The sequence below is a fragment of the Topomyia yanbarensis genome, chromosome 3 (assembly GCF_030247195.1).
Source record: "Topomyia yanbarensis strain Yona2022 chromosome 3, ASM3024719v1, whole genome shotgun sequence".
In the NCBI taxonomy this organism is placed as follows: Eukaryota; Metazoa; Arthropoda; class Insecta; order Diptera; family Culicidae; genus Topomyia; species Topomyia yanbarensis.
In genome coordinates, this window is record NC_080672.1 from 210,965,417 (window position 1) to 210,987,026 (window position 21,610).

At 36.7% G+C, this 21,610-nt stretch overlaps 1 long non-coding RNA gene across 1 annotated transcript; it reads right to left on the reverse strand.

The window, feature by feature from the left end:
* Window positions 1-506: 506 nt before the first annotated feature.
* Window positions 507-17,161, reverse strand: LOC131690043 (uncharacterized). Its single transcript, XR_009305502.1, has 5 exons — window positions 16,349-17,161; window positions 16,199-16,294; window positions 2,408-2,869; window positions 2,052-2,349; window positions 507-1,994 (listed from the first exon to the last, which is right to left on the reverse strand). It is a non-coding gene; the product is annotated as an uncharacterized LOC131690043 (long non-coding RNA).
* Between the last annotated feature and the right edge of the window lie 4,449 nt (window positions 17,162-21,610).

Consider the following 21,610-nt stretch of genomic DNA (forward strand, 5'->3'; position numbering starts at 1 on the left):
TTTTAAGAAGCAGCAGAGTTTTTGGTTTGACAGTTTGGAGAGATCTCAGCGGGAAATTTTCCCTGATCAAATCCCGACGCAAATCCCGTGCGAAATCCCGTGATCCATTTCCCGAACTGTAAACTAGCCTTTAGGGACGTTTCGATAATAAAATACATCGATACTTAGAATCGATACTGGTATCGAATGCAAGTATACCCAGTAAATTTTGTAGAGCTCAATCGGCCCGATTATCAGGCCGATGATCGGGCCGACTAAGCCCGATAACGGGCCGATCAGAGCAGGATATCGGGTTTATATCCTGCAATTTTGCACCATTTGCATGAACCGCGTCAACCTTCAAATATGCCAAACGCATCGACGTAATCGGACCGACGTGAGCCCGATGTAGAACTATAGAAAATCGGGCGATCGTCGTGCTCATTATTTTCGTTTTCTTCTTCTTATTTTAAACGTTTGGGTTTTCTTTTTTTTCAAATAAAAACAAAAACAGCAATATTTTTTTGATTCAACATTTTTATTAGCGTCAGGCTTTTTAAAATATTAGTTGCAAATTATATAATTTTTTGATGTAGGCGTGTGATTAATACCTCGAATCGCATTATTTTCCGATAAAATGGTATCGGCCATAAACGCCGTCCGATTCCGTACGTACCGAAATCCAAGCACAGGAAAACGATACGTGGTATTTCCGATGATATGATTTTAGCAGTAACGGTTAAGTGGGCGTCCCAAACGTAAATTATGTATCGGATTGATGTGCTGTAACCGGAGCCGAGCTGACGGTAGCAGTTGTACTTCCGAAAGCAAATCCCGTGGTTTACTTCGGTTGCTCTATCGTTTTTACATTTTCCACCGGTTTCGGTTACCTAGGCCAGGATCCTTGATCGGGCTGTTAACTATTGCTGAAATACCGCTCATTGTCGGGACGGAAGCCGTTTCTTCTCTTCAACCTTCGGTGGTGCATCCGCGGTGTCTATCGTATAAAATGAACCCTGCGATGGCGTAACTATAGGCGATTCCTCGTCTTCATCAAAATCATCACTCAAGCAGCTCAGAATCAACGATGATTTCGAGCGCTCGAACCTCTTCAAAACAACCTTGGCATAGGCGATTTATCCTTTGGCTTAATGAAACTGATTCGTCCGCCTACTTTATCATCATCATCCTTATCTTCACTGTCTGTGGACGTGGGTCGAACCACCGTTTCGTCATGTCATGGACGTTGTATTTTTTGTTAAACAACGTTAGTTTTAGTGGCGGATATTCCATCAGAGGCAGTTGAAACTCCGGAGCAATTCTCGTAATATGTGGCAAAGGAGCGGAATCAATCCTACTTAATTTTGCCGGTTTGCTCGATTCAATCATGCTAACTGGAACCGTCGCATCCAATGTTGCCGGCGTCGAGAGACATCCACATTTAATCGTGCCGGCCGGTGCGCTACGTGTTCCACTTTCGGAGTGTTCATCACCAGGCTCGAGCTAAGTGAACTTATTATTTTTACTACATTTCTTCGTCTGTAGCTGCTGATTCGTCGACCCTCGACACGGGTGCGAAGCCGTGTATGTAATTTCCCGAGCTTGCTTCGTACCAGCTTCGCCTGAATCAACCTCCGATAGTTCCTTACATTGTTTCTTGATCCAATCGGCATCCAGTTCTGTTGAAGACGCAATCACACTATTTTCCGCATCAATCTTATCCTCGTGTCTATGTGTTCGGACCATCTTCAGATGAGGTTCCGCCGGAATGAGCAACGATCCCTCCCGTAAAATGTTCCACCTTGTGTCAGCCTGAAACACGGACTTCTCTGACGGGGAAATCCGAACCAATGGTAGCTATCGAAGAATTATTTCTCCTCCACCACACAGGAAATTGACCCGGCTTCGAGTACAGGCTAGTCATCGATTGACTCCTATTTAACGGCGATTGCGTTTTATCGTGGTTCTTTACCAACCGGTTAACCAATCCTCGGCTCTGAACATCCGTGTAAATCCTGCAAAATTAAACTTGAATTAGAACCTATAAAGGACGTGTAAACTTGCAAACTCACTTAGGATCAATCAATCGATCCATACTGGACCCGGACGCCGTTCAGCTGCTTCTAAAATTTGTCCTGCTATTTTGCAACGGAGAGGTAGGCTTCTTTTCCCAACTCCAACATGTACCGGACTGTCGTAAAGATTCCCCCGGATACCGCTGCTGTCCAGCTGTGTCGACTCTGCCATCGGACTACTCAGCTTTCTGCTCAAATTACCACTGCTCAGTTCCCCTCGGGCACCGCCGCTGCCAGCGATCCCTCCACTAGCAAAGGCGAACGACGTGTATCGGCTGCCGTTGTGGTTCATTTCCTGGAAAGAAAAAAAAGTTTGGTAATTGGGGATCCAAGAATCAGAAATGTAAACAAACCACACAAAGTAATCACGAAATAATTGTGCAACGATTAGATTATTAGTGGTTCAATAGGAGCTCCGGAGTAACACTTGCATTTTTCGACCACTACTAATTGTCCTTACTTTTGTACAGTTTCCATAATGCAAGGATATAAAAAGACGACGGTTTGTGCTATTCAAGGAAGTCAGATTGCCAGGTGATACAGACTATTACTATACTGAAAGTTTTTCTATCCGACAAAGTTTATCGTTACCATTAATTTGAAATATTTAGACGATCGCAAAACTTTGAAACTCGGAAAGCATTTGGACTCGAACGAGTTTGCATGACACTGGTTTCTGGGAAGGTTAATGTGTCTGGATTAGTGTCCAGGGTGGACTATCATGGAGATCAGGTGTAAACAATTCTACCAAAAAAAGTCCTGAATACGTGTCACGAAAACGAATAATTACCGAATTCCATGATCACGTTCAAAACCTGAAAAAAACGAATCTGTGAATAAATTTGAATAGATTATACGAATAATACGGTGCACTGTTTTGGCTGTTTATCTAAGGGATCAGATTGGATTGACCTAGATTATCGGGGTCTGATGGGACTGGTGGAGAGGGATCTGAGGGGGTTTAACGAGTTGGGGTTAGGACATGGCGGTGCGATATGTGGGGGAGTAACCCTTCGCCGCACACTCCAGTTAAAACCCAGAGTACATTTTTCTCGAGAGTTGTCCTACTGGAGCAGTAGAGCTAGGGTCTCGACAGGACTCTCAACAATACAATTGAAAACGAGACGGGAAATGTTACCCACTAAACTACTTAAGGCCAATTTCAGTGGGCCGTGATTCTGAATGTGATATTCATTTTACGGTTCAGATATGTGCGGGCGTAGGGAGTTCGCGATTGCGTGTATCATAGTGAAGGGTTTAGGCGTTTGTACATTAACGTTTTCGATCGCGTGTGAGTTTCTATGTCGCGTATGTTAACGTGTATGTAACTTCGCGTGTATAAATTATATTTTATGACCGTGTGCCTTTCGCAGATTCGCATGTGTTCTTGGATGATCGCGGACCGTGAATCAGATACGTAATTTTTGGTGTACGGTTCAGATGCAAGAAGAAAGTGAGTTTTTCCATATCACTAGAGTTCACTAGTGTAGCCATGGAACGTGTTGTCAAGTGGATATGAACGACCAAAAATAAAATCGCAAGGACAGAACATGCTTCGTAAAACCTGCTTCAAATGGTTTGAATGTGAAATTCTTATATAAACTTCAAGCATAAAAATCGAACTGAGGTTCTACTCTGTAAGAGTCGGATTAAATAACATTCAGTATAAAAACCGGAAAAATTAACCGATTCTTACAAAGTAGTTTTTAGCCGACTTTTTATCTTGAACGTCGCAATATACGGATACTCTTGCATACGAATTATTTAATTTTAACCGGTTTTTAAACTGGAGGTTCATCCTTGTCGAGTTTTGCGGTTGACAACTTTTTTAGTGTTTTTTATGCTGAAGGATCTCAGTCCGATTCTTACGCTTGAAGTTTATTTCTGATCTTTACATTCTAATAGCGGGTTTAATGAAACATTTTCTTTCCTTGTGAGTTTTATTTTCCGTTGTTCATATGGGCATTATTTTTTGATTGGTCCAACTAAATGTATGATGTTAAGGGACCCACGTAGACCGAAATTTGAGATTTTTTGAACCCAGCACCCCCCTCTCCCTAGTAGACTTAAGTAGACTTTTGCCAACCCCCTCCGCCTCTAAAGGCTAAGTAGACTTTTCGATTTTTTTATTTGTGGAAAAAATGAAAATAGCAAGAAGCACATTATACGGTCAAATAAAAATTTAACCTGAGACGTTCAGATTTCTTTCAAGCTTTTCAAATATTAAGAACAAAAACAAACATTGATGAATAAAGCTTTTGACATTGGTTTTTTGTGTACTACTGCTCAAATCAATTAGTATCAATTTAAGGAAATATAAAATCAAAATATTTTTCTCCGAAATACAAGACTTGTATGTCGAATTTTATAAATTTCTTACAGCTTTCTTTGAGAAAGGTTTCCGTTTTGATTTCACTATACTATAAGTTGGACTTATAAGAACACCGTGTAGTATGTAATATAATACAAGTGTGAATTTAAAAGTGCTTTCAAATATTTGTATAGCGAAATACTTCTTTTCTAAGTAAGTCACACAAGAATGTGCTTAAACGTTCGTTGATCGCGGGCGTAGGTGTGCGTTATTAATCGCAAAGGGCTTAAGCTTAAATTCTGCAATGAATGTATAAAGGTGAAACATTTTCCAAAATATGACCACAACTGCTTCGATTTGTAGTATTAGGTCATTAACAGCCATTCAAAGTCTCTTTGGCCACATTGGTCACCATCATCGGTTCTGGAAGCCCCGGCGGAAGCATCCAAATTCAGAATAACAGTCACATCGGTTTCTCGGAGTTGGCTTGACCGATTCAACCAAACTTAGTCTCAAATGAAAGTTGTTGCGCCCCCGTAAATGGCTATTTAATTTCATCACGATCCGACTTCCGGTTCCGGAGTTACAGGTTGTGGCGTGCGATCACATAGCAAATTCCGATTCAAACCGATACTCCGATGAAAGCAAAAAAGGTAAAAATTTCGCTATAATGTCTTTCAAACAACTTAAATTTGCACTCGTTTTCGGGCTCTTCATCGAGACAGAAGTTGTTTTTTCTAGTCCGTAGTGCTGTGTGTGGCGATAAAGTGTAGTGCTAATCCGCATTCAAGGTTATTTAGCCAGTTTGGTTCGGTCCTCAGTCTTTTGTTCGCGTGTGAGAATTAAACAATAGCCAGCTGTATAAGCTTCTAAGGCTCCCCCCTGGCCCAAATGCTATCCAGAACTCTCAACTGGTCCATTTGTGGTCTTCTTTCGGCCCAAGACTAAATCACTGAATCTTCTTCAACAAGACCTGACAGAACGGTTCTCGGCTGTGACCGAAATTTCAAAGGTCCACTCGGACAAGGTAAGGGTGTTGCTAGCCAACTCAAAGCAGGCAAACGATATTGCTTGCTGTGAGAACTTTACGCGGGATTATAACGTGTATATTTCAGCTGTAAAGGTACAATCCGAAGGCGTCGTCACCGATGAGAGTTTGACGTGCGAGAATATGCTGACCGTTTTGGAGACCGCTTACTTCAGCCAGTGAAAATACTTGAGTGCAAACGTTTGCACTCAGTAGTAGTTGCGGGGGATGGTTCAAAAACGTACCCCCAATCAAACTCTTATCGTGTGACCTTCGCTGGTACCGCTTTGCCAAATTTCGTCCTCTTGCACAAGGTTCGTCTGCCTGTGCGTCTGTTTGTGCCGCGGGTCATGAATTGAACAAAGTGTAAACAATTGGGTCACACAGCCACCCATTGTAGCAATAAGGCCCGCTGTGGAAAATGCGGGGAGAATCATCTAGATGATTCGTGCAGTAAGCAAGCCGAAAAGTGTCCTTATTGTGCGGAGAGTCTGCATGATATATCGGCATGTGCCGCGTACAAACTACGCGGGGATAAGCTGAAACGTTCCCTTGCGGGACAATCCACATTCTTTCGCAGAAATGTTAAAGAATGCTACGCCAACATCCTCAACAAACATCTATGCTCACTTGCCTCCTGACGAGGGCGAGGCTGGTAACCCACAAGAGGGAACATCTACTAGGGTGTCTAGAAGTTATAAGAAGAGGAGGAACATTTCCTCTCCTAAAGTTCCTTGTAAAGGCCAGAAGATGTACCTTGACGGGGCTCCGAAAGTGACATCTATTGGAAGTGTTGCAACCAAACCAAAGCAATTAGCTCCTGGTCTCGGAGGATTAAGCTCAGAGAAGGAGTTCCCAGCACTTCCAGGAACATCAAAAAACCCAAGTGTTCCTTTGTTTCAGTTCGAGAATAATCACAGCACTGGAATTATAAAACTCTCGGACATAGTGGACTGAATAATAAAAACCGATTTAATCCACCTAGCAGTGAGATGAGACATTTCTTACACATTTCACTATTGGATTAGTTTGCAGAACTCACGAGAAGTAGGCACCCAACTAGAGGTGGGATGAAAACAGTTTCTAGACTTGCACGAATAAAATCTCGAATAAACTGAATAAATTATAGAAATCAACAAAACGACCGAAATAAAAAAGTAAAGCAAAAAATGAAACAATAGGTTTTTATATTCATAAAATGAGTAGAAAAATTTATGGAAATCAGAATTATAATATACACGAATCAAATTAGATTAGGTTATTACATAAAAATTAAGATTATATTTAGAAATAGTTATAAGATTAATAGAATAAATTGACTCATACTAACAAATTGAATGAAATAAAACGAATGATTGAAATGCATAAAATTAAAGATATGAATAAAATGAATCAAATGAATCAAATTAATTGAATTAATCAAATGAATCAAATAAATCAAATGAATCAAATATATCAAATGGATTAAATAAATCAAATGAATCAAATGAATTAAATGAATCAAATGAATCAAATGAATCAAATGAATCAAATTAATCAAATGAATCACACCAATCAAATGAATCAAATGAATCAAATAAATCATATGAATCAAATGAATCGAATGAATCAAATGAATCAAATGAATCATATGAATCATATGAATCTTATGAATCATATGAATCATATGAATCATATGAACCATATGAATCATATGAATCATATGAATCAAATGAATCAAATGAATCACATGAATCACATGAATCAAATTAATCAAATTAATCAAATGAATTAAATGAATCAAATTGATTTAATTCATCCAGTGAATACAATGAATCAAATTAATGAAATGGATCAAATGAATAAAAAGAATGGATGAACAAAATGAATAAAGTAAAAAATAAATGAAATGCATAAATAAAACAAACGAATTAAATAAACAAAATGAGCTGAAGTGATAAAATGAATAAAAAGAAGAAAATGAGCAAAATTAAATGCATTGATTAAAATGAAAAATTGAACAATGGTAAAAGGTTATAAATTAATATAAAGAAATAAATTGAATCAAAAAAATTATTTGGATGAAATGATTAAAACTGAAAAAGTAGATTATTAAAATGAAGAAACTGGAAAATATGAATAAAATGCATACAATGAAAACAATGAATGATATGAGTAAAATGCACAAAAAGAATAAACTGATCAGAGTGAATCCAAAGAATGAAACGAATAAAATAAGTACGATTGTCTTGCGTTGCTCTCAACCGAAATTCAAATGGCCTATGCTAGCAAAGACCAGAAGGCATCAGTGTTCCTAGATATTAAGGGGGCTTTTGATTCAGTTTCGATCAACATTCTTTCAGAGAAGCTGCACCAGCATGGTCTTTCAGCGACTTTAAACAACTTTTTACTAAACTTGTTGTCGGAAAAGCACATGCATTTTTCGCATGGTGACTTATCGACATCACGATTTAGCTACATGGGCCTTCCCCAGGGTTCATGTCTAAGCCTCTTTTATACAATTTCTATGTCAACGACATTGATGAATGTCTTGACAATTCCTGCACTTTAAGGCAACTTGCAGACGATGGTGTGGTTTCTGTAACGGGACCCAAAGCTGTCGATCTACAAGGACCATTACAGAATACCTTGGACAATTTGTCTGCTTGGGCTATTAACCCATTATAACCCAGGGATTTCAAAGAGTGAGCCAAATGCAGTGATATCTTCAATTCCACCAAAAAATGTATCAAAGATTATGGGAAAAATAAAATCACCGCTTAAAATGTGTTTGAGAATGAAAATATCTCGTGCAAAAAATTTCGTACGCTTAAATAAAAACAATAAATTTTAAGTTGTTTGACATATTTCTTCGGATTTTCAGATAAAAAAAACACTTCTTTTACACCTGTAGGAACGTTTTGTCACACAATGGAATTATTATCACGAATTCCAACAATAAAATTCAATTAAATGTATTGCTTACTTTTCAGCCGCCATTTTCCCCAACTATACACGGTTCAAAAATGTAAACAAAATTATAAAAAATGGCAGTTGTCTTATTACACAATGAAATATGAGGTGCAATGATCCCATTAGTGCAATAATAAAGCAGTTAGATGCCAAAATTCTGCAGTAAATACGCGTTAAACGACGGATAGTTCTGCGTATGAAATTTCATACGCTAGGATATAATGGGTTAAGCTGGGTATCGAATTCTCTACGGATAAAACTGAGCTAGTTGTATTTTCTAGGAAGCGTGAACCAGCACAACTACAGCTTCTATTAATGGGTCAAACTATCGCTCAGGTCTTCACAGTAAAATATCTAGGGGTCTGGTTCGACTCGAAAGGTACTTGGGGATGCCATATTCGGTATCTGAAACAGAAATGCCAGCAAAACATCAACTTTCTTCGTACAATAACCGGAACATGGTGGGGTGCCCACCCAGGAGACCTAATTAGGTTGTATCAAACAACGATACTGTCGGTAATGGAATACAGATGCTTCTGCTTTCGCTCCGCCGCGAACATACATTTCATCAAATTCGAAAGAATTCAGTATCGTTGTTTGCGTATCGCCTTAGGATGCATGCAGTCGACCCATACGATGAGTCTCGAAGTGCTGTCGGGCGTTCTCCCGTTGAAAAATCGATTTTGGGAACTCTCATATCGATTGTTCATTCGATGCGATATCTTGAACCCGGTGGTGATTGAAAACTTCGAAAGGCTTCTTGAGCTCAATTCTCAGACCCGTTTTATGTCCCTGTACCTTGGCGCAAAATATTAATCCTTCTTACTATCCCAACCGTGTGCATTTCATAAATACTTCTGATCTACTGTTTTCTTCGACACATCCATGAAAGACGAGATTAGTGGAATTCCGGACCACATACGCTCACAAGAGTTGCCGTGTCGTCTTTTTTTCTTAATAGGCACCTCTTCATGAATTATCTTGAAAAGAATTTTGTAAAATACGTCCACAGCGGTTACAATATTTCCTTCATTTCTAAGGGTATTTTGCCAGTCGACACTACTTAGCTTCCGCCTGATATTGTCATAATTGGCTTTATGGTATTCAAAGACTTCCTCAAAGTCACAATCGCTGGGTTTTTGAATTTCATGGATGAATAAGAAAAATTCAATAGCAGTATGAAATGCTTCATTTTTCCACAAAGGAGTTAGAGATTCAGAAGTCTTCATGACTGTTTGTAAATAAAAGATCAAGATAGCAATTCTGTCGATTTTTACGTGATTTATTTGATTTAGTCCTATGCTAGCAGTTTTGTCGAAAATATACTGCAATGTTTCGTTTTCTTCCACGACTGGGATTAAAATATCTTCGTTTTCAGAGTCCGGAATAAAATCTGCGTTGCGTTGGTTAAAGTCTCCGTAAATGTGAACTTTAACCTCTGCTGGGAGTTCAGATAAAATTTGTTCAGCAATTTGGAAAAAAGCTTCGTACGATGTTATATTAGCATGCTCTGGTGGGAAATATACAGGGGCAAAAACATGCATTTCGTCGACAATGTTTTAACCCACACATGTTCAAATTCCTTAAACTTCACTGTGAATAGAATTTCTGAATTAAATTGAGCCGAGACACCCACAAGAACTCCCCCACCAGACTTCTTTTGAGATTCGTGAAGATTTCGGTCGTCTCTGAATACGTTAAAACCACTGCCGAAAATTTCTTCACTTTTTACGCTGTCATCCCAGCTGGCTTCAGTTCCTAATATAACCAAATATGACGAACCTAATATACGTTTATAAATTTCTGCCATTTTTGCTGGACTTTTCATCCTATTAAAATTTTGACAATACATTAATAATTCTGTCGCAGTCTTTTTTGTATTTGAAAGTTTACCATCATTACCTAATTCTTGGAAAACACTGTGCTCAACAGCACACTCGTCTTTTTCTTCTTTTAAGGAAAGTGTCTAAACTACCGAAAACACGAATGTTGAAAGCGGCATGCCTCACATGGTGATGATGATGGCGAACATTCCGTGTTCACTGCATTTAATTGTTGCGATGATCTTGATGTATCACGTGCTGGGTAGGGATTCAAAATCTCGCCTCTTGTAAATTGAATCGATGGAATATAATTTGTAGATAGGCCGGAAAAACGATCCTTGGCTGCTGCAAGAAGCACTCTATCCGGTGGTAGAAGATTCGTGTTGCACTATGATTGGGATGACGGTTTTGGTTATGACTGGAGCTACTGGCACGATTAAAGAAGTTGCGATTGGAAAAATTGACCGGCGGGCCATAATAACGATCGTTTATTGTTGCAGTGGGTCTCCAATCAGGTGGAAAAATATTGTTGTTGTTGTTTTTAATATTAGTATTCCGGTTTCTAAATATTTGTTTCTTTTTACGCTTTCTAGCCTTATCCGCCTGTTTTTGTTGATTCAATCGATTTATTTCTCGCGCATCGTACTCACTCCAGTCAGCTTTCCATACTTTTTTCGTGCCCAAGAAACGCCATCCTGAGTTAATATCGTTATTTAGTTCAACTTCCAAACTGGGGCGTGAGTCATTCGGCGATAGCAATTGCGCGCTCTTATTATTCGCATATACATATCGTCGCTGTTGTGCTATCTTATGACAAACGCCATTTTGGGGTAAACTGAGTTAGATATGCCACATCACGTGTCTAAAAATCTCTACAAAGTGGCGTTTTCAGAATTTTGATATTCTGCTTGGTTACTGAGACATATCAAAAACATGATGAGAAATTTTGAATTTTTTGCTTCAAATGACTGTGTCTGGGGATTAACTCAGGGTATCTTGATATATAAAATGTTTTATGTGTAAAACTATCTAAAGAACACAATGGCATAATTACTTTCAAAACAAAATTACACGAATTGTGTGAAAAATATAGTTTTAGTTTTTAACTGGAAATATAGCATATTTGGCAACACTGTAACCAAAAATAACTATTTTTGCTAGATTCTCTGACTCATTTCCTTTAAAATGCATCTCACCGATTGTTTGTAGGCCAAATTCAACCAAAGATATGAATAAAAGTTAATAATTGATGATTTTTTTCCATGGAAAATTGTCCATGCACGATTATGACGCCATACAAATTTTGTCATCTATACACACCTATGACACGTGTGAGTGCGACTTTTGTTTACATTCATAGTCAAAGCTCGCAACATAGTCAACCGATCTTCATAATATTTGAGAGATTAATAAAGAATAGATAGAAGCATCAATTGTCTTCTTTGAATTGTTTATACCATTTATAAGTTTCAAGATATTCAATTTCAAACTTTAAAAATCGTTTTTCTCGAAATGAGCTAAATGGCGCTTGTCATAAGATAGCACAACAGCGACGAATATGCTGACATCGATTTGACTTCGTTGAGAATTTCTGGCAGCAACGTTGATTCATGTGACGACTGTAGTTGCCTGGTGCTTTTGTTTTCATTGAGGGCAGCTGAAACCGACTTCAACTCGTCGAGAATCTCGTATCCTAGGGTGGAATTTGGGTTCATAGGATTGCTGTTGGCTGTGTCTAAAGACAGCTGACTAAGCTGACTTATTTCCGCGTTCATGTCACGCAAATCAGCGGATAATTCCGAAGTAACTGTTTTTAATGATTCGTATACACTATCTGATGTTGACTTAATTGCTGTGTCAATCAGAGAGGTAACGAGGTTTTTTATTGCAATAACACTGCCGGCTAGACTACTATTTTTGTTGATTGCAATCAATTCTTGTTTAACAGTGGTGAGCAGTATTTCTAGGCCTTCGAGCGCCTCATGTACTACGTCCGGCTTGTTTTTCTGAAATGTTAGTTGATGAATCACTTCAGTATTCTCCCGTATTTGTTTTTCCAGAAGTTTTTTTCTGCTCGGCGAGTCCGTTGAAATCAATTTTCCCATGTAGTAGTTCCTGACACGAGTCGCAGCATGGCAGTATATACGAGTTGACATCAACCAATCTCCTGTCCTTTCTCCTTAGTGATCCCCGCTGCACGGTAACTCCAATGAGGCCTGCATGATACTTCCTTGGGCATCCAACACACGTCCACAGAATCGAATCCGCAGAGGAGGGATTCCATGAGAAACCGGCCGACCGCAAAATATGACCATCGTAGATTCCAACGAAACTTTGCAGGTGTGTTCGGTGTATGAATCTCCATGATATTCTCTGGCAATTAGAATATTTTGATGCAAGAGCAATTTTTCAAAAGAGCGTAAACGTTTCTACGTGTAGATATTTCAATTTTTTTTTGTTCGTTCACTGTATTTTATACAGCAAAACTATCTGAGAACGAGTTACAGGGTATAAATACTTCTATCCAAAAAAAATATACACTGAAAAAAATGTTGTCATTTTTCAAAAAAAAAAAATTTATGTTAAAAATTTAAATTGCGAAAAACCCCATTTTTTAATTTTTCTATTTTGTCTACGAAAACCTAAAGAGAAAAGAAACATTTTGAATGTGATTGCATGATGGAGAACTTATCGGTAAAAAAGTTTTTCGAACATTAACTTCATACATGTTTTAAAATTTCATACTAATTGACATACAAAATTGTAATTTTATCACTGAATATAATTCTAAGAATCATTTAAAATCAAAATGTATTTAACAAAAATCTTCCAACATCCGATAGTTTTCGAGATATTTGGAATTTTGCTCCATCAAAAACAATTAATTCCTGTAATTATGCTCTTTTCAAAAGTTATTCGCGTTACCCCATCATAAAATGTCAAAAATCTAATGTTTATCGTTTTAAAGACGTAAAAGCAAATTTTTCAGTGTATTTGGAGCATGGAGAAGCTTTCAATAAAAAAGTTTTCTTAGCAACAACTTTTGACATATTTTTATAATTCATACTATTTGCAGTCAAAAATACAATTTTCTTTTTGAATATGATTCTAAACGCCTTTTTAAATCGGAATGCTCATAACAAAAATTTTCTGAAATGTAATATTTCTCGAGATATTTTAGCGTTTGTTTTAACAACACAATTATTTTGTTTTATTACGACCTTTTCATAAGTTATTCGCGTTTCTCTATCAATAATAATAGGTTTTTCAAAAGGCCCATCAACTTTCCTACAACTTTTCCTTTGACATCAAGGCAATATTGTAAACCATTTGAAAGCTACATGAAAGTAACCAAAATATTATTTAACCATAGGGTCTGATGATTAAACTATATAGTTGAATCATATTTTGGTTGCTTTCATGTAACTTTCAAAAGATTTACAATATCGCCTTGATGTCAAAGAAAAAATTGCAGGAAAGGTTATGGGCCTTTTTAAAAACCTATTATTGTTGATGGAGAAACGCGAATAACTTATGAAAAGGCCGTAATAAAACAAAATAATTGTGTTGTTAAAACAAAAGTTAAAATATCTCGAGAACTACTACATTTCAGAAATTTTTTGTTATGAGCATTTCGATTTAAAATGGCGTATAGAACTATATTCAAAAAGAAAATTGTATTTTTGACTGCAAATAGTATAAATTATAAAAATATGTCAAAAGTTGTTGTTGGAAAACTTTTTTATTGAAAGCTTCTCCATGATCCAAATACACTGAAAAAGTTGCATTTACGTTTTTAAAACGATAAACATTAGATTTTTGAGATTTTATGATTGGGTAACGCGAATAACTTTTAAAAAGAGCATAATTACGCGAATTAATTGTTTTTGATGGAGCAAAATTCCAAATATTTCGAAAACTATCACATTTTGGAAGATTTTTGTTAAATGTATTTTGATTTTAAATTATGCTTATAATTATATTCTGTAATAAAATTACAGTTTTGTATGTCAATTAGTAGGAAATGTAAAAACATGTTTGAAGTTATTGTTAGAAAAACTTTTTTACCGATTTTTTCTCCATCATGCAATCACCTTCAAAATGTTTCCTTTCTCTTTAGATTTTTGTTGACAAAATATAAAATTTTTGAAAAATGGGTTTTTTCGCAATTTAATTTTTTAACAGAAATTTTTATTTTGTTGAAAAATGACAACATTTTTTTCAGTATATATTTTTTTCGGATAGAAGTATTCATTCCCTGTAACTCATTCTCAGATAGTTTTGCTGTATAAAATACGGTAATCGAACAATAAAAATTTGAAATTCATACACGTGGGAACGCTTACGCCCTTTTGATAAGTTTCTCTTGAGTCAAAATAATCTTATTACCTGTGGAAAATATTTAGTCTTCCATGCCGGTGAAATGTGTAAAGTTTCATCGGAATCTAAGATGGTCGGTCACGATTTTAAAGATTTTCGGACGGATCTTCGTGGAATTCCTCAGAGGCGTCCATCGTTCGCACTTTTTTAAAATTCGGTCACTTGAAACAAAACAAACTTTAGCACGAGGCGCTTGGTCAAATTGAAATTAAACAAACTTTAGCGCGCGATACCGGGAGCGAATGCAAAACACGTCCACACTTATTGACGACTAAATTTGGAATGTGTGTATTTACAAGAAATCTTAATCTTACATTTCATAACTATAAGGTGCATAAAACCCGATTCTATAACAATACGCACATATAACTTTGTTTGTGCATACATAGTTTATACAGTTTACACATAGAAGGTATGTGTGCGCGAGATAACATTAGCATTTCTTCTTCATATGGATTTTAAGTGGTTTGAAACAAATAGAATTAACGTTTGGAGTGTTATCAGTGCAGGATCCCTACATGTATTCGCTGTGCATGTGTAGACTAGACTAGACTAATAGAAATAAGCAGTAGTAACTCTATAGCACCTTAATATAACTGCATGGGGCACATTTTTTCGTGACGTTACAACGATTTGACGAATCTTCATTCGACAAATATATTATAACTTTATCAAATGAACGCCTACATAAAAACTTATTACAGATTCAGAAAGTGGACAAAATTTCACGAAAGATTCAAACGACATAAACTGAATATACTAGAAGAAGATTGTTTTATAACCGAGAATGTAACGTGACGTTAGACGCGTCACAAATTAGAACTTTCAACGCATTTCAATAAAAGTCAAATCATCAAATTCCAGTATATTCAGTTTATGTTGAGTGAATATTTCGTGAAATTTTGTCTACTTTCCGAATCTGTTATAAGTTTTGCTGTAGGCGTTCATTTGATAAAGTTATAACATATTTGTCGAATGAAGATTCGTCAAATCGTTGTGAACGTCACGAAAGAATGTGTCATAGTATAGTTTTTTCCTTGATCTGACATGAAGTGTACAAATGTAAGCTACAGGATATCGTGAGCCAATAAATTACAAATACAATTACAAATTATTACGCTATGTAACTATGTTTCTCCTTGTTAAATTATATAAATTATACCATAGTTATCGAATGAAACCCAAGATTAAAAATAAGCATAGCAATTGTAGGTTAGGCTTAAGGTACATTAAATTCCTGAGATGGATACATAGTTTCATATGTACGGGTGAATGACCATCTGGTTAAAACCCTCAATAAACAAATTACAATTACTTATTTTCATACAGGAGCTAGATTCGGACGGATTTTCCGGGATGCTCGCTTTTGGAACACACTTGATGATCTGGCTTGCTCTCAACGCATTGTAAATACCATCCGCCATCACAGTACAATAATACACAATAGGACTAGCTAAACTTGTCCAGCAAACCGTACAATAGATAATGGTTAGAATTGGGGGAATTACGCGATTTTACATACTTTTATCATTTTCATCTGTTAATGGTCGGTTTAATGTATCACAAATTACTTATTTTTGAACAATAAAGTATTGATTTTATCACTAGATGTGCAATATAAAATTAGGCAAATAAAAAATAAAGTACTCACTCCAGCGACACGATGTATGTCAGTACATAGGTCTGCATTTGAAATGGTAGTACATAGCTCTTCATTTCAATCAGCTTTCAATTCTTGGTTCAATTCCTAAAAAAAACTTAGATGTATAATTATGAAATATTGAGATTAGTGATTCCTTACGTTTACAGACATGTAGCTGATAAAGACGATGTAAACATTGTTGAAGACGTTGTACTATACCTCCATTGCAACATGTAATGTACAGGTAGTGCCTGTTCTTCGAGAATACTTCATCGACCATGTTATCTCCCAGGTTATCAGCTTCAACTGTATGTCGTTGCTGCAGACTCAGTGGTTTGTTCAAATGAATGGTGATGTTCTGATATAAAATGTTTTGTTTACAAAGTATATACAGCGATGCTGCGAATTAGTGCATATTCGCCGATCAAATTGGTTAAGGTTTAATTTGTGCGAGACACTTCGGAATAATACTTCTTAAAGTTTTAACGATCTGCTGACTTTCGTAATTTATGACGGTAACGTAATTGTTCAGGTTTCTGAGGAATTAAGATCGACCAACTTAACCTGAACCAAGAGACGTACTACAAAATAAACAGTTCGTTCATTTTACTTCCAATTGATGTTTGCAGAAAAAGTAGCTACTCTCGTAACGGGGAAACGGGCACACAACGCAAAATTATATTCTTCTGCAGATTTGATTACTGATTAAATCACTTGACGCACCTAGCGTAAATGCACGGTCGATTGATCCGACAATGTCCAACTAATCACTAACACCAGATATAATCATTGCAGGCCTAAATTTTGTTACCAATTCACAAAAATCCATTATTCTTCCGTAGCGGATATCTTCGACATCGTCCAGCTCCATTTTTTTCACCGCTATTTTTTTTTAATGAAAATTACGGCTAGAAAGACATCACCGTGCGATAGAACGCGAAATTAACTTTTGCGTGGGGGAATATCCGTAGCCGAGCCGTAACAAAACCGATTAAACACAGCCTGGACAGCTGAAAATTTTTTTCCTTACTAGGAAAGCGAAGAACAAAAAAAACGCAGTGCATCCGCGCGGTGACTATGCAAAACTGATAAAATACGCACACTCAATGAGCGAGAAAGAAAATATTCGATCAGCACAAACGCAAATCAAAAAGCTCTCTCTTTCACTCTAGTGGCTCGGAATGGGAACGTCAAATACAAACGCCATATTGGAGCACGACGCGCACGATTTTCGTTGCACTGGGTATACTGATACTTTCGATATAATCGTAGTCGCAGTATCGATACTTGAAAGTATCGCCATTCGATTCCGCACTTTTACCACAGACTAACAGACATAACACTATGAGGGAATTCCCATAAAAACATCGATCCGGCAATTTTCCCAGAACACTAGCTCCACCTTTTATGCACAGTCCCAAACACTCATTTGCTGATGGGTTACCCCTCAGGTTTGGGAACAATTTTTCACTAGTGGTCTATCCCCCATCTGCTTGTTCATAGGTCAGTGGCGCCATAATTTCAAATGTGGGCACAGTCCCAACTACAAATATATTTAAAATGACCGTTAAAGCGGGCGAAGCATTGTTTTCGAGTGTTATGTCTGTTAGTCTGTGCTTTTACAGTAGCTTAATTCCCTGAATTAGGTAATCTGCAAACCGTTGTTTAGAAATTCAGTAGTGGGTTTTGTCAGTTAACGTTTTGCTCTGCTCCTGGGAACAGAAAAACCCATTCGACAAATATATTTTATTGATCTGATTCGTTTGATGTTGGATCCAGTCGACGATTATGTCAGACGTCGAATGTCAGAAAAGATAAACAATAAATAATTTGGCTGATCAGAAAGTCTCATGGACTGTCAAATAATGGGCAATGTTCGGAATCGATGTTTTAATCAAATGCGATTGGTGCTCCAGTTATTGTAGCAACTCAAATGTAACAACCGACTCCGCGATGGTTTAGCCTGAATAGGTTATCACATTCCACTCGAAAATAATTCCAAAATCGTTCATAATTCCGAATCGAATACTTCCAACTACTGGTTCATTCGATTCTTTTCGATATCGTGAAGATTGTATCGATATCAGTAAAGTATCGTGATTAAAGTATCGATACCAAAAAATCGAGCATCGGAAACAGAAGTATCGATTCCGTACTAGTATCGAAAGTATCGCAACGTCCCTAATTTTGCTTGAACCTGAAACTGAGTCAGGTTCCAACCCCAACCGTTGTCAGTTCATACATTTTGACAGCAGTTGGGGTTAGGAACTGACTCAGTTTCGCCTCAAACAAAAACCACATTAGGCGGACACAAAAGCCGGAAAACTGGCACCTCTTACCCGGTCAAACCATTCGGAATTTGATTCGGAATCCTGAATGGAGTCAGTATGGATACCAAATCAAATGCAACAACCGATTCTGAGTCGGAATCGGTTGTTGCATTTGATTTGGAACCATAATGACTCCCCACTGAGACGTCCAAAAAATTGTTTCAAAATCGTTCAACACGGGTCGAATGATGGACGTTCGTTGAACGGTTTTCTGGACGTTGTCCAAATTGGTCCAACGAACGTCCTTCATTGGACGATTTTGAAACCAACCGTTCTTAGAGGGTCCATTCAGAAATCCGAACCGGTTCCGGAATGAGTTTAACTAGGTATTTTAGGAAGAAAACACTGGAATCCCATGTAAAGCTATAAGTACCCGGATAGAATTTTACAATAGCATTTACCCTACAAACAATAATAAAACAATAAATATTATAGTTATTACTGTTTCAACATTGTTCGATGCCGAATTCTCACATTAGATTTACAATAAAATTTCATGTAACAATAAATTTCACTGTTCAGCAAAAAACTGATACAGTGCATTCACATTAAATTTTACTGTTCTCGAGAAAAAAATGTGTGGAGAAAAATTGATTTTTTTTAATGTTAAGATACATAACCACCCCCCCCCCCTTTTTCACTGTAAAAATCTATTTTACAATGAAATTTACTGTAAAAACGTTAAAGTTTATTGTTTTTGTATTGTAGCATACTAGGGGCAGATCACTTGTGATGCATTTTTAAAAATCAGCGAAATTAAATGCATTTATTTCCATCAAAATAGAAATTCATAATGTATTTTGCGTTGCGTGCAATTTTGTTTTCGTTACGTGTAAGACGTCAAAACCCTACAGGAAAACATTTAACAAAACGTCGAACAAAGTGGATCAGCGTAGGACGTTTGTTAAACTTTTCTGCGAGGGAGTGCAAAGCTGATGCAAAAATCACAGAGAACAGACGACCATCTTCAGCATTCAACTTGTGTAATATCTCTAACGGTTTCGAAGGTAGTTTGGATATCTAAACCAGGTGCGCTACTGTCGTCATGTTTTTTGTGACTGAGTGCGACAGAATTGACACCGGTTATTCCTCTACCCGGTCAAACTAGTCCGGAACCGATTTGGACTTCCAGCATGAATTCCAGCTCAAATGCGTCAACCGATAGAGTCGGAATCGGTTGTTTTCTTTTAGCTAGATTCCATGCAGAATCCATCCTGGATTTCGAACCGGTTCCGGAATCGATTTGACGGATAGTTGGGATAGGTTGGTGTGATGGCGCTAGTGTTTTTAATATATTAATTCAAATGTTTACACACGTTTTTTAAATATTTTTCTTCGATCATGGATGTCTGTTCTCTGTGCAAAAATGGAAATTAAATGCATTTTTTCTAATTTGATGCAAATTTGTTATACATTCTTAGAGTGATCTGCCCCTAGGTAGCATAACACTAAAATTTACTGTAAATAATTATAAAATTACTGTACTGACACAGTTAAAATCATGGTTTTGTTACTGTACATTTCTATTCGGGTATGCACCTCTTGCGAAATGAAATTTCCTATACAAAACCTATGTATAAAAACCTGTTTTAATCCACCTAGCGGTGCAATTGTGCCTTTTTCATTTCTCCAAACTATGATTTAATAGCTGGTTCGTACAATATAACATTATGGAAATGTTTTTCATTCTTATTACACTTAGTAAGTGTATATAAAAGCACCTTTTTGCATTCATCGCGGTATCGGTTTGAATCGGAGTTTTCTATGTGATCGCACTCCACAACCCGTAACTCCGGAGCCGGAAGTCGGATGGAGATGGAATTTAATATCAGTTTCCGGGGACGCAACACCTTTCATTTGAGACTAAGTTGATCAAATCGGTCTAGCTATTTTCGAGAAACCAATATAACCGTTATTCTGAATTTGGATGCTTCCGGATCCATCGATGGTGACCAGTGTGGCCAAAGAGACTTTGAATGACTAATGGTGACCTAGATCTACAAATTCAACAGTTGTGTTTACATTTTGGAAAAAATTCCACCTTTTTACATTCATCGCAGAATTCGTTAGAATCGGGATTTGCTGCGTGATCGTACGTATAACCCTGTAATTCAGGAACCAGAACTCGGATCCACAGAAAATTCAACAGCAGCTGATGGACCTTTCATTTAAAATCAATTTTGTCAAAATCAGAAAATTCCGAGAAACCGATGTGGACAAATCAGCAAATTTTGTTTGGAACCATACTCTTCAACTCGTTATCCGGAACAAGATGTCGGTTGAAAATGAAATTCAATATCAACCTATGGGAATATTATCCCTTTCATTTGAATCTTAGTTTGTAAAAATCGGTTCAGCCATCTCCGAGAAACCGATACATACATACATACATACATACATACATACATACATACATACATACATACATACATACATACATACATACATACATACATACATACATACATACATACATACATACATACATACATACATACATACATACATACATACATACATACATACATACATACATACATACATACATACATACATACATACATACATACATACATACATACATACATACATACATACATACATACATACATACATACATACATACATACATACATACATACATACATACATACATACATACATACATACATACATACATACATACATACATACATACATACATACATACATACATACATACATACATACATACATACATACATACATACATACATACATACATACATACATACATATATACATACATACATACATACATACATACATAAATACATACATACATACATACATACATACATACATACATACATACATACATACATACATACATACATACATACATACATACATACATACATACATACATACATACATACATACATACATACATACATACATACATACATACATACATACATACATACATACATACATACATACATACATACATACATACATACATACATACATACATACATACATATATACATACATACATACATACATACATACATACATACATACATACATACATACATACATACATACA